Source organism: Panulirus ornatus, chromosome 69, assembly GCF_036320965.1.
Source record: "Panulirus ornatus isolate Po-2019 chromosome 69, ASM3632096v1, whole genome shotgun sequence".
NCBI classification, from domain to species: domain Eukaryota; kingdom Metazoa; phylum Arthropoda; class Malacostraca; order Decapoda; family Palinuridae; genus Panulirus; species Panulirus ornatus.
The window spans coordinates 12,079,095-12,092,721 of NC_092292.1; the positions used below are offsets into that span (position 1 = coordinate 12,079,095).

The window sequence follows — 13,627 nt, forward strand, 5'->3', positions numbered from 1 at the left end:
GAACCAAAGACGCATTCCATTGGTATACTACATGCCGCTGTGATTAAACTATCGTCACCAAGGGAAGAGTTAACTTCTGAGACACAGCTGATATAAAAAGGAATATCTGATAGCAATAGGAATAAGACAGGCGATTTGGTAGGTTTGGCAACATGTGGCCCCGTACCGTAGCGAAGGATTTTTAGTCTTATTTCTGGAGTTTGTTGGTTAAGAAAAAAATACGACTGAATATGAATGGATGGTGCCTTCCCGTAGCTCAATTTTTAGTCGATCTTTTTTTTTACACGCCTTGTCCCTATAAAGTGAACAGACTCCATAAAAATGTTACCTACTGTATAAGATCCCATGTCGATTGCACAAATTTCAAGTATAGCATGTTCTATTTACGAAATCTTCCGTGGTCAACGAACACACATTATAACAACCTCATAAAAAAAACTATGTGCACATCTACAGATCTCACGTAGGCTCTGCCGTTATATGAAAAAAAAAAAAGATTGTTGACAATTTGTTTCGTTTTCAATTTCGTCACATATGGTCAAACCTCAGGGTGGTGAGCCGTGTCCCCACGCCGCTGCCAATCCTCACTCCGATACCCTATTATCTCGTTCCTTCGCCTCACAACCTGTCGACCGAGTCTTATGGTTTCCCCGCATCATTATTTCGCATTCCGTCTCCCTCTGGCAGAGGCCCCGAAATATGAGCGTTTAAACGCACTGGGAAAATCCTTTAAAGTGTGAGGAAGTGCTGGGAGCAGAGACTCATGTTCGCAATGTCAGGTTTGAGCGGCGGTACGTCTGGCAGCGCGCGCGTCACTCAATCAGATCATCAGACTGACTGACAATGTTGGACCTTGCCAACCGCCGCCGCTCCACTTCGGCTGGCCACAACCCTTATATATATATGTGTGTATTTCCCTGCTTCTCCCTCCCCTCATGATTTCATTTCCGTACATCAGGAACGCTGCTGGAGACGTGCTGTATTGTACTGAAGATGTATCGCAGTGGAATCCGCTGGACGTCGGTGTGTATAGATATTTATATGGATGTTATGGGATCCTGTGCGGACACAGCCTCAGTGGTCACCATCGAGAGGGACCGCGTCACAACGCTCGGCGCGGAGGGATGTATACCACCAATGTCTCTCGGGAGCCGAAAGGAAATCTTTGCCCTGTTGCCTTAAGGTCTGGAGTTCCTCGTCCTCTTCTCTGCCACGGACGTCCGTGGTAATCGTCCTCATATGGGACAAAGTTAAAGAGATAAAAAGGCTTCATCAGTGTAAGTAGTGAATCCATTTTGGTGGCTCGCCGTAACGACTTTGATGTACGGCCTTAATGCCCAAGCTCTTGACCCCCGCCTCGACTCCTCGCTGCTCTCGCCGCCCCACTGCCGCCGTATGAGTCCACACTCTGCCTCCGTTGTCCCAACGACCGCCATGTATGTCCCCACTACCACACTGCCGCTGTCGTTAGGAGGGATTTAACAGGGAAGGTAAAAAGTGGAGAAGCAACAGACTGTTGTGGAGTGTAAAGATGATGTCTACCTTTCTAAATGGCTCGGGTTCTATGTTAAGGGGGGCGCAGTGGTTAAATATTCTGGTAGATGTACGGTGTATGTTTACTAAAGTATATGAATAGTACGATGTGTTTTTTTGTGCTTTATTTTCGGCGTGTGTGTGTGTGTGTGTGTGTGTGTGTGTGTGTGTGTGTGTGTGTGTGTGTGTGTTTGTTTGTTTGTGTGTTTGTTTGTTTGTTTATACTTATACAGAAAAATGGATTAGTTAAGCTAACATCTCTGCTCATTGTGGATATCGAAGGATGCTTAGGGCTTCTCTGAGGCTTGGTGGGAACCGAGGGTGTTATTCTACATTTGTGCTGTTATAGATACATCATGAATGTCTCTTGTGTCCCATTTTCGTCTTGTTCTTTCTAGATTCCTTCGTCTATGCTGATTCTCTTATACCTGTGCCATTTCTTACGTCGTAGAAGTTGGTCTTCAGGACATACGAGTATTTCCCCGGTAATGACGAATCGTCATGCCTTATTTTGGGCCCCTCACCAGCTCCGGCATCAGGTGCGTGGCGAGTGGAGAGTAGTTGAAGGCAGGAAAGATCCCAGCCTTTATATCAAATGCAGTTTCTTCTTCACCACTCGTGAGAGGGTACAAGACTCTGTACTATCCTTTCAGAGCTCCTTCGCTCTCTTGCTTGATGGTAAAGACTCGACATTAGGATATAGGTAGGTACTCCTTCTGCTGCAGCGAACGCCTGGCGCGAGCCACCGTCAGATTTTCCGCCAATAGGTTACTCGTCGGTAGCCACTCTCTTCCCTTCCATCTTAAACATTCCCAGTGAATCCCATGGCAAAGCAGCTGACAGGGACCACCTCACGGTCTACCCAATTAATCTTCGTAATTGTGCCGAGGTCAGGGAGGGGGAAGGAAAAAGAAAAAAAAGAAAAATATCGAGCAGTTTTTGGAGATGTGAGTTGGCTTGTCCGACCCCGAACGCAACCCCCAATTTGACTAATTGCGAGAAAAATAAGGAAGCGAATAAAATGACTCGGGGTAAAAAAAAAAAAAAGAAAAGGAGCTTATAATGGAATCTAATGATATTTGCCTATTAGTCGATGTTTGTTTCATTGTGTTTGGTCTCCTCTGGTAATGGTGTGTGGGCCAAGATAATACTATTCTGCTCATTGCTAGGTCCTGGTGAGGCAGGGGGGTAGTTCTCGACTGAGAATATCTTGGCTGTGTGTGTGTGCGCACACAGGCGAGTGTAGTCGTCTATGAACTTACGTAGTGCATTTATATATAGTACATATACGTTGTACGTGTTCATGCACATGTATACACAGTCTCTCTCTCTCTCTCTCTCTCTCTCTCTCTCTCTCTCTCTCTCTCTCTCTCTCTCTCGGCTGTCTCACAGACAAGTGAGGACGGGCAGGGACACACATGCACATACCCTCATGCATGTGGACGTACACTCATACAGATCAGACACACTCGCACGAACATGCACGTACTCATACACTCATAGATGTACGTACTTTCACACACACACATACACACACATACACACACATGCTCATACATGGGCCTCTGTGGTATAGTGGTTAGTGTTACCGACCATGAGTCAGCACGGGATAGACTGGGGTCGAATCCACATGGGTTCGAATCTTGTATGTGGCAGACTTCCTGCACCCAACCCAGGTGTTCATCCTACCCTTGGGGTATAGACGATAAATGGGCGTCTGAATTTAAGCTCGTGTGTGTGTGTTTGAATACGCACACAGGAGTAAAGACATTTCATATATATATATATATATATATATATATATATATATATATATATATATATATATATACACACACACAAAGTTAAGAGACGAAGTAGTGCAAGTATAAAACTCGCTCCCTCTAACACACAAAAACGAAATCGCAAGTAGTAACCACATACCCATGGCGAGTCATAAGACTCTGTAGTTGTACAAACACGCTCCTTCAAAGGTACATGAGTCACCCCTTGTCTACCACCATGCCTGATGCAAACACTACACCACAAAACACATTCCCTCACACAACGTTGCACGTTCGAATCAGTATGATGGGATGAACGTTACATAATGATGAACACAGTGCAAACACTGGGAACTCCTTGTTTTAGTCTCGCAAAATCAACGCCATCCCTTGTAAAAGTCCCGAAGACGAGATATTTATGGGAATAAGAGAGGGAACTGATTTATTTGCCCAGTCTCTCTCGACGCGTATGGTGCGCTGTACGTCAAGGGTGGGTGAGGGGGAAGATGTGGTGGTTGACACACTCCCTACCACACACACGGGGTGACGATAATGGACGAGCCTGGGTTAAGAGACGGACTCGCTTCGCCTAAGAGGTTCCCGCTATTGCTTGCTCGTGTCGGGCAAGCAAGGGGTCCATTCCCCACCTTAACAAGCGAGAGATTTTAAGCTGGAGACTTTTAAAGCGGAAGCCAAGTCAGATGAACGATAAGGGACGGGACGAATCTACGCTTGGCTGACTCTTGAGTTCGTGTTCCCCCACGCATTCGTGTACATCTGGGCTACAGTGCACACATGTCTGTAACGTAAATATTTCTACGTATTCTCATCTGTGTACACACACACACACACACACACACACACACACACACACACGCGCGCGTACAAACAGTTACTGCAATGCTAATCACAGTTGGAAAGTCTCGTCCGTATGTTTTAAGTTTGAGTACCTTACGAATCGCAGAGAAGGTGAGGGATTGATTGCTCTCACGTAGCCAACCCACCAGGGGAGGTGTTTCCTCCACAGGAGGTCATTACATAAACATTTCTCATCTGACACCACAGCCAACCTTTCCTTCTCCAGCCAGTCTTAGCGATGCTTCCCCCTTATAATCATCCATTTTCTTTATTGAGGTTACTACTGTGTTTATTTCCCCTTATCTTAATGTCTTGTGCTGATTGCCATCTTCTTTACTGACTCTCTCACGTCTCCCCTGCATCTTTATCTCACTTGTGTTCTTGTCTTTATCATCTTTCCACTCCCTCACTCGCCTGCCCCCCTTAGCCTCAACCCTCTCTCTTTGTAACATCCCCCCCAGTGCTTCATCTCTCTCTCTCTCTCTCTCTCTCTCTCTCTCTCTCTCTCTCTCTCTCTCTCTCTCTCTCTCTTTCTCTCTCTCTCTCTCCTCCTGCTCTTTATCCCCTCCTCCTCCTCCCCCCCTCGCCCTCGGGAGCGGCCGTCGGGATGTGAAGGATCGCCCCATTTTCGACACTTAGTGTAATGTCTTTGGGCCGGCCTGGTCTAATGCACATGACGAGTGCTTTTATGCCACGCCCATCCCTCAGGCGTGGGCGGTCGGCAGGATGGGCGAAGAAAGGGAGGGAGGTAGTGGTAGTGTGACACATGGTGACACCAGCTGAGTGATCACCAAAGGGGGGCAAGGGCGAGGGGCAGGGCAGCGAGCCACACTGCACATCCCCCTACCAGCGCCCATCTCTCTTGTCCAGGGATACGCACCATTTCCACTCACTTCACCGTTCATTCTCCTTCACCCCATATCTCAACGCGTACGTCAACATCATCTGACGACCATCCGTATCAAACCTGCTAAAAAAAATCTCGGTGGGTTAAGCACACACACACACACACACGAACAGCCATTAAACACAACTAGAGAAAAAAGGAGATGTGGAATATATATATGGCAAGGGAAGGCCATAAAAGAGATACGTTGAGTGTTGCCATGCAAGAGACGGATTTCCCTCCCCCTCCCACCCCCATGGTTGCCATAGCCATCCCTTCCCCTCTGCTGCTCCCTGTGGGTCGTGACGTTTCATTAATTTCTCAGACGAGGGAAAATGGGACCTTAAAACCAAAAGCTAATCATAAAAGCGAAGACCTCGACATTTTGGATTCCCGGAGGGACGCAGTGAGGTGATGAGTCATCTTTCTCGAAAGAAAATGGCGAATAATTTGGTCATTATATATATAAATATATATATATATATATATATATATATATATATATATATATATATATATATATATATATATATATATATATTTTATCTCCCCTGATGATGTGATTATTACACAAAAGTGCACTTGGGAACTTATCGTGTTTCACTTCCCTGTGGACTCATAGGAATATATATATATATATATATATATATATATATATATATATATATATATATATATATATATATGTGTGTGTGTGTGTGTGTGTGTGTGTGTGTGTGTGTGTGTGTGTTTTGGCATGAACGGTAGCGACAAGACATTCGAAACTTCATTACTACGGCACTGAATATCAACACTGTTGCAAGACTCACTGCACACAGCAGGTCGGAGCTACAGAGGCGTATAATTCCACTTGAACCCCACCAACCCCTTTCCCCCCCAAAAAAAAAAAGAGAAACGCTAACCTCTTGCCCAACCGGAAGTACGAATTTGGACCCCCAGAGAATTATAGAAAAAAAAAAAAAAAAAAATAAGGCCGAAGAAACATCTTGTAATTTCTTGCACCCTTTCTCCCATCGTCCGTAATGACTGAAACCCCTCCGATCAAGAGAACACCTTTAATATCACTTGACATAAGACTCGTTTTTTCCCCCCTCAATACTGACATAACTCTAATACTTAAAGTCAAAGGTTGCCTTTCCCCCGCTTCTTACGTCGGCGGCTGTTGCTGAACACCGACGTCAACACATTTGTTCATTAAGGAAAAATTGGTCCAGAAAATGAGGAGAAAATATCTGAAATTTTGTCTCCCTTGATGGTCGCAAACATCTCGTTACACCCACAGTCATGATCTATATATATATATATATATATATATATATATATATATATATATATATATATATATATATTGGAAAGGATCACAACTGAACGCGTGATCAAGTATATTCCTATGAGTCCACGAGGACATGAAACACGATAAATTCCCAAGTGCATTTTCGTGTAATGATCACATCATCAGGGGAGATACAAGAAAGAAATTTAACAGTCAGTTGATATACAACGAAGAGACGTAGCTAGGACAGTCGCATGTTTACCAAATGGCGTCCTAGTTTCGTCTCTTCGATGTAGATCAACTGACTGTTATATTTCTCTCTTGTGTCTCCCCTGATAATGTGATTATTACACGAAAGTGCACTCGGGAACTTATCGTTTTTCATTTTCGCCGTGGACTTAAAGGAATATATATATATATATATATATATATATATATATATATATATATATATATATATATATATATATATATATATATATATTGTTTTTCACACTAATGACGACCGTTGTGTGTGTGGAAAAAAAAGAAAATCGATCGTATTGTACAACTGTTTGAGGGGGGTTGGAATCCCTGCTGCTTTTTCCTTCCTTTTTTTCTGACTTATTAATCCATTTGTCGACAATTGGCAACGAGGACAATATGCTGACGCCCATTCGGAAACACCTTTAAGTTGGAAGCAAATTCTCTATTATGAAAGATTTTGAGTATGGACACAATATTGTTCGTAGTAGTTTCCTTAATGAATTAGTACTTTTAAAAATTCAATAAAAGGCACGTGAACATTTGTCGATCTTGAAAGTGGAAATATTTGTGAGACATAGTTTTATTTTGGGATTATATACGAAAGCAAAGCGATCATTGTTATCATTCGTTGTTGTATGAATGTAGATTATGCCAAATAGAATGATTTTTTTGCTATTTTCACTACAGTTAGCACGTATAAGGCTTTAAATGATGCCTCGGTGAATATCTTCAATTACGCCTAAGAAAAAAAAAGGACTTCAATATTCATCTTAAAGCTTTGAGGAATATCAACTATTTTTTTTAACTATTTTTTTATATTTATGCCTTTCTCTCTGTATACGTATATCTAAGTCTTTTGATTTCCCTATGCCTAGCTAGCATCCGATTGTCTCCATGATAAGAATTACAGTTCTGAGAAGAAGATTGGTAAACGTCAGAGAGAGAGAGAGAGAGAGAGAGAGAGAGAGAGAGAGAGAGAGAGAGAGAGAGAGAGAGAGAGAGATGTCTAAGTTAGTGTCAGTGGAGGGAGGTGTGTATGTGGGGGTAATAAGGAGACATGTGCAGTATTGTGGTGTCTGTGGGTTGCAGTGTGTTGAGGTACTGTTGAAGTAGCCTCCCCAGGGAGTCAGAGCCGAAGGGTTAAAAGACAAGTAGTTCGTCTCTGTCTGTCATTCTTCTCTCTGTATTTCCCCACTATATTCATTCATTCCTCTGATGACTAACCAAAACAGATCCCTTCTGGACAAAGCTGTAAGCGTTCTGACATCTGTGCTGTTGGATACACAAAAAGAATAAAGAGATGAGAAGCCTGACCTGTGTTTTGATGTACGTACCCTAAACTCGGAGGCATTCCTGGGAAAAAAAACAAGGAATCATTGCATCATACCACAGGAGAGACCAAAAGGGAACGGAAGGGGAAAATAAAGGAGATATCCAGCGAGGCATTGAGAGAATGAAGGAAGAAGTAAAGGAGTGATGCCAAGTGAGGTGGATGCAGAGGTGGGTGACGTCCCTGTGTGTGTGTGTGTGTGTGTGTGTGTGTGTGTAGGGGGGGGGGGGGGCCTCCTCCTCGCTGCGTCCGTGGCCAGCGTCCCGGGTGTTATTGTGGCCACGTCGCCAGCAGCTGACGTGGCCACACCGCCGCCTACTCGATGTGTCCCCCGCAGTCCATTGTGGCCAGCGGACGCTCCAAATTGCATATTACGCCTCAAAATCATTACATCTCGTGTCCCCACCGGCACGACGGGCGAGACTGACTCTTAATACCGGGGGGGACAAGGACCCTTTTACCCTGAGGGATGAACCTTCGAATCAGAATAATGTAATTTTAAAATGACGTCATTAGTGGTTGAAAAGAAGAATTTCAGAGCAGTGTAGAGCGCGAGGTGGAGCAGTGAATGGTCGGCTTTACATCTTCAGCCGAGTGGAATATTTGCTCATTTTGACCGGGATTGGTCAGAAGGCGTAGGCAATATCATCGTCATTCCGGGATGCCATTTTCGGGTTTGTCAAGGGGGCTTCGGTTCCTTCAGGGAGTTGAAGAGCTGGGGAAATGATGTATAAGTCAGGCTCACGAGTCGGTCGGGGCGACCGCACCGCCTTCCCTCCCTCCCTTCTCGTATACACTGACAGGCTTCCTAGTACCTGGTAACCTGGTCGCGCCATCAACATTGCCGAGGAAGAAGTTCCTCTGTATTGCTGCCGTTCTTTTAAATGTCCTATGTATTGCTACCGTTTTAAAGGTCCTCTGTATTGCTACCTTTCTTTTAAAAGGTTCTCTATTGCTACCTTTCTTTTAAAAGGTTCTCTTTATTGCTACCGTGTTTTTTTTTTAAGGTCTTTTGTGTTGCTACCGTTCTTTTAAAGGTCCTCTGTATTGCTGCCGTTCTTTTAAAAGTCCTCTGTATTGCTACCGTTCTTTTAAAGGTCCTATGTATTGCTACCGTTCTTTTAAAAGTCCTATGTATTGCTACCGTTCTTTTAAAAGTCCTATGTATTGCTACCGTTCTTTTAAAAGTCCTCTCTATTGCTACCGTTCTTTTAAAGGTCCTATGTATTGCTACCATTCTTTTAAACGTCCTATGTATTGCTACCGTTCTTTTAAAAGTCCTATGTATTGCTACCGTTCTTTTAAAAGTCCTATGCATTGCTACCGTTCTTTTAAAGGGCCTCTGTATTGCTACCGTTCTTTTAAATGTCCTATGTATTGCTACCGTTCTTTTAAAGGTCCTATGTATTGCTACCGTTCTTTTAAAGGGCCTCTGTATTGTTACCGTTCTTTTAAAAGTCCTATGTATTGCTAACGTTCTTTTAAAAGTCCTATGTATTACCACCATTCATTTTGAAGTACGATAAGTACACGCATTTAGCTATTCGGTAAAGGTCCTTCGTTAAGATGATGAATACGAAATTCTTAAGAATTTCCATAATCAACGAAAAAAAAGGTTTCTTTAAGGAATAAAGGAACGAAGGGAAGTAACAAGAAGGAGCAAGGAATGCAATTTTCACAACCAGTTACAACAATCTTCCTTCACTTATACTATGCCATCTTAAACCTATTTGATCCTATGATTAACACTCAAAAGCCTCTATGCATTGGGACACTCGCTAGGCTATAGATTACTTTCACGTGGAAGTCTGTATAGCTATTATTAAACCTATTTGATCCTATGATTAACACTCAAAAGCCTCTATGCATTGGGACACTCGCTAGGCTATAGATTACTTTCACGTGGAAGTCTGTATAGCTATTATTCACGTCTTGATCCCTTTGACATATTAAGTATCAACATACTTTTTTTTTTTCGTGATGTCTGCACTTGAGACGATTACATTCTCCTCTCGGGAACGCTGTCCCATTGAGTATAAACGGAGAGGCGACTTGAACCCCAGTGCATCTCTGTTCCCAGGGCTTGTTACTTTATGAAGTGTTGCCTCATTGACACACACACACACACACACACACATATATATATATATATATATATATATATATATATATATATATATATATATATATATATATATATATATATATATTATCCCTGGGGATAGGGGATTAAGAATACTTCCCACGTATTCCCTTCGTGTCGTAGAAGGCGACTAAAAGGGGAGGGAGCGGGGGGCTGGAATCCTCCCCTCTCATTATATTTTTTTAATTTTCCAAAAGAAGGAACAGAGAAGGGGGTCAAGTGAGGATATTCCCTCAAAGGCCCAGTTCTCTGTTCTTAACGCTACCTCGCTAACGCGGGAAATGGCGAATAGTTTGAAAGATATATATATATATATATATATATATATATATATATATATATATATATATATATATATATATGCGTATATGTGCGTGTGTGGACGTGTATGTATATACATGTGTATGTGGGTGGGTTGGGCCATTCTTTCGTCTGTTTCCTTGCGCTACCTCGCTAACGCGGGAGACAGCGACAAAGTATAAGAATGAATGAACAAATATATATAAGATGATAATCGAAAGTTTTGCGTGTTAAACAGGAATATTTACATTTCGGGATTACTCGACTCCGAAGCACAAAGTTAGAACAGCCAGACAGAGAGACCAGGGCGCCCTCTGTAGTGGCCGCCGTTGTCAACACAACGACCCCGAGGTGGACACCAGCACCAGAATGGCCCAAAAGGGCGTTGCTCCTTCCACCTCCTCCTTCGTCGTCGTCGTCGTCAGCAGCTGACGTGAACCAACCCCGTGTGTGTGTATGGTGGGCACGTGAGGGTAGACCGTCCACGAACACCACCCCCGCACTCCCCCTCACCTCCCACGCCACACCCGCCGCCGCTCCTCCCAGCCAATCGCCGCTCGGCCACTGGGGTACCCCTCCGGAGGCTAGCCAATAGCACGCCGGCGGGGAGTCATTAGCCACCCTTATTGGGCCGATTTTGGGGGAGTTTGTGGATTTCCGAAACTTGGCCGAACGGACAGTATGGCCGACGGATAATCGGCCAGGCGATAATGGGGTTATTTAAAATTACTTTCTCGTAATATCCTCTCGACTTAATAAGCTAAGGGACTGATTTCTGATTATCCTTATTACCCATATTACGAATTACTCTTATCCTATTTCGGCAATGTGGCTTTAAATGATTATATCCTCTTTATATTCGTAATACAGAATCTATATTTCCCTTTTCATTATATAAGATTCGACATTGTGTGGTATAGCAAGTCGTGCCGTATTCTAGGGAAATTTTGAACGATAGCACACTAATCTCTCTCTCTCTCTCTCTCTCTCTCTCTCTCTCTCTCTCTCTCTCTCTCTCTCTCTCTCTCTCTCTCTCGAGGCAAAAGAGCGATTGTGAGGTTCCTATACCAAGAAAGAATGAATTCCTTCATATATAGATGACACTGTTGGTACACATGATATCAAGGGATCGATGTTAATCATGCATGGCCCTAAACACAAGGCCTTGTTTACAATAAACGTATAATGAATGGAATGGAGTTTTATTATTTTTCCTTAATACAAAAGACACTGGATGTGTGAAAAATAAAAACCCCACAAAAACGTTTTGCATATATATATATATATATATATATATATATATATATATATATATATATATATATATATATATATATTAGAATTAGAAAAGATCATAATTGAGCGTATGATCAAGTGAATTCTTCTTCCTAATCCACAGGGACATGAAACACGATAAGTTCCCAAGTGCACTTTCGTGTCATGATCACATCATCAGGGAAGATACAAGAAATATGACATTACTTGTACATCAATTGACTTATACATCTTTCTTGTAACTCCTCTGATGATGTGATCATGACATGAAAGTGCACTTGGAAACTTACTGTGTTTCATTTCTCCGTGGATCAAAAGGAATATATATATATATATATATATATATATATATATATATATATATATATATATATATATATATATATAGGGGAGAAAGAATACTTCCCACGTATTCCCTGCGTGTCGTAGAAGGCGACTAAAAGGGAAGGGAGCGGGGGGCTGGAAATCCTCCCCTCTCGTTTTTTTTTTTTTTTTTTTTTTTTTTTTTAATTTTCCAAAAGAAGGAACAGAGAAGAGGGCCAGGTGAGGATATTCCCTCAAAGGCCCAGTCCTCTGTTCTTAACGCTACCTCGCTATCGCGGGAAATAGCGAATAGTATGAAAAAAAAAAAAAAAAAAATATATATATATATATATATATATATATATATATATATATATATATATATATATATATATATATAAGGGGAGACACAAGAGAGAAGTATAAGTCAGTTGATATACATCGAAGAGACGAAGCTACAACGCCATTTGGTAAACATGTGATGATGTGATTATTACACGAAAGTGCACTTGGGAACTTATCGTGTTTCATTTTCCCCGTGGACTCATAGGAATATCTTGATCACGCGCAAAATTGTGATCCTTTCCAATTAGTATATATATATATATATATATATATATATATATATATATATATATATATATATATATATACTTACTGTGTTTCATTTCTCCGTGGATCAAAAGGAATATATATATATATATATATATATATATATATATATATATATATATATATATATATATATATATATATAGGGGAGAAAGAATACTTCCCACGTATTCCCTGCGTGTCGTAGAAGGCGACTAAAAGGGAAGGGAGCGGGGGGCTGGAAATCCTCCCCTCTCGTTTTTTTTTTTTTTTTTTTTTTTTTTTTTTAATTTTCCAAAAGAAGGAACAGAGAAGAGGGCCAGGTGAGGATATTCCCTCAAAGGCCCAGTCCTCTGTTCTTAACGCTACCTCGCTATCGCGGGAAATAGCGAATAGTATGAAAAAAAAAAATATATATATATACCCTTACCTGTGCACACACATATACACGAACGCACGTACACACCATATAAACAAACCGACGTGAACACAGACAGACACACACGAAGACGCTCTAGAACGCGGAAAAGGATGAATTATAATCAAGATATACAGTAGCAAAGATGATGAAAGAATGACACATCACTAGATGATGAATAGAAAACGCCAGTCTCATGGACGCAATCCATCCATTTCTCAATCCTCGGAAACTTTCGTCTGATATTTCGAAAATACGCCGTAGAAATTTCGACTTCTGTGGTGGGTGGGTATCGGGGTCCACGCCTCACAAGTCCCTGATAACACGTTTTCTGACCGATGTGGATATGGGACAATAGATTGTTCACTGCAGCGTATGTGGCAATTTTGAGGAGGATATCTCGCATGGGTTACAGGTTTATTTCAAGATGAATCCATAAGTGGGGCCCACGTATGCAAACGATTCAAGGCAGCCTATCAGACTCTCGTAGTGATGAAAGAGGAACTAGATAGAGGGGAAAGAGAAGAATAAGGAAATGGGTTTGATGAACTGATGGGCAGGGATGAGAGAGGAGAAGAGAAGGTGTGTGGAAGTCCAACAGCTTATCTTGGCTGACGCCAATCTAGTCTCTCACGAGTCTTGATGGTGCGTACAAAGTAAATATGATATCTTAAGGTTTATCTACAACCTGATGCCTTTACACTTGCC

The 13,627-nt window shown here is 42.0% G+C and overlaps 1 protein-coding gene and 1 long non-coding RNA gene across 3 annotated transcripts in view; one reads left to right on the forward strand and one right to left on the reverse strand.

Moving 5' to 3' along the window:
* LOC139747674 (uncharacterized) overlaps positions 1–5,166 on the forward strand; it is a 107,106-nt gene extending 101,940 nt beyond the window's left edge. Inside the window, exon 2 of the long non-coding RNA XR_011712442.1 lies at positions 959–5,166. This is a non-coding gene — a long non-coding RNA (uncharacterized lncRNA). The remainder of the gene's footprint in view (positions 1–958) is intronic.
* Positions 1–13,627, reverse strand: part of LOC139747673 (uncharacterized) — a 330,027-nt gene that overhangs the window by 128,163 nt on the left and 188,237 nt on the right. The gene's annotated exons all lie outside the window — the stretch shown is intronic.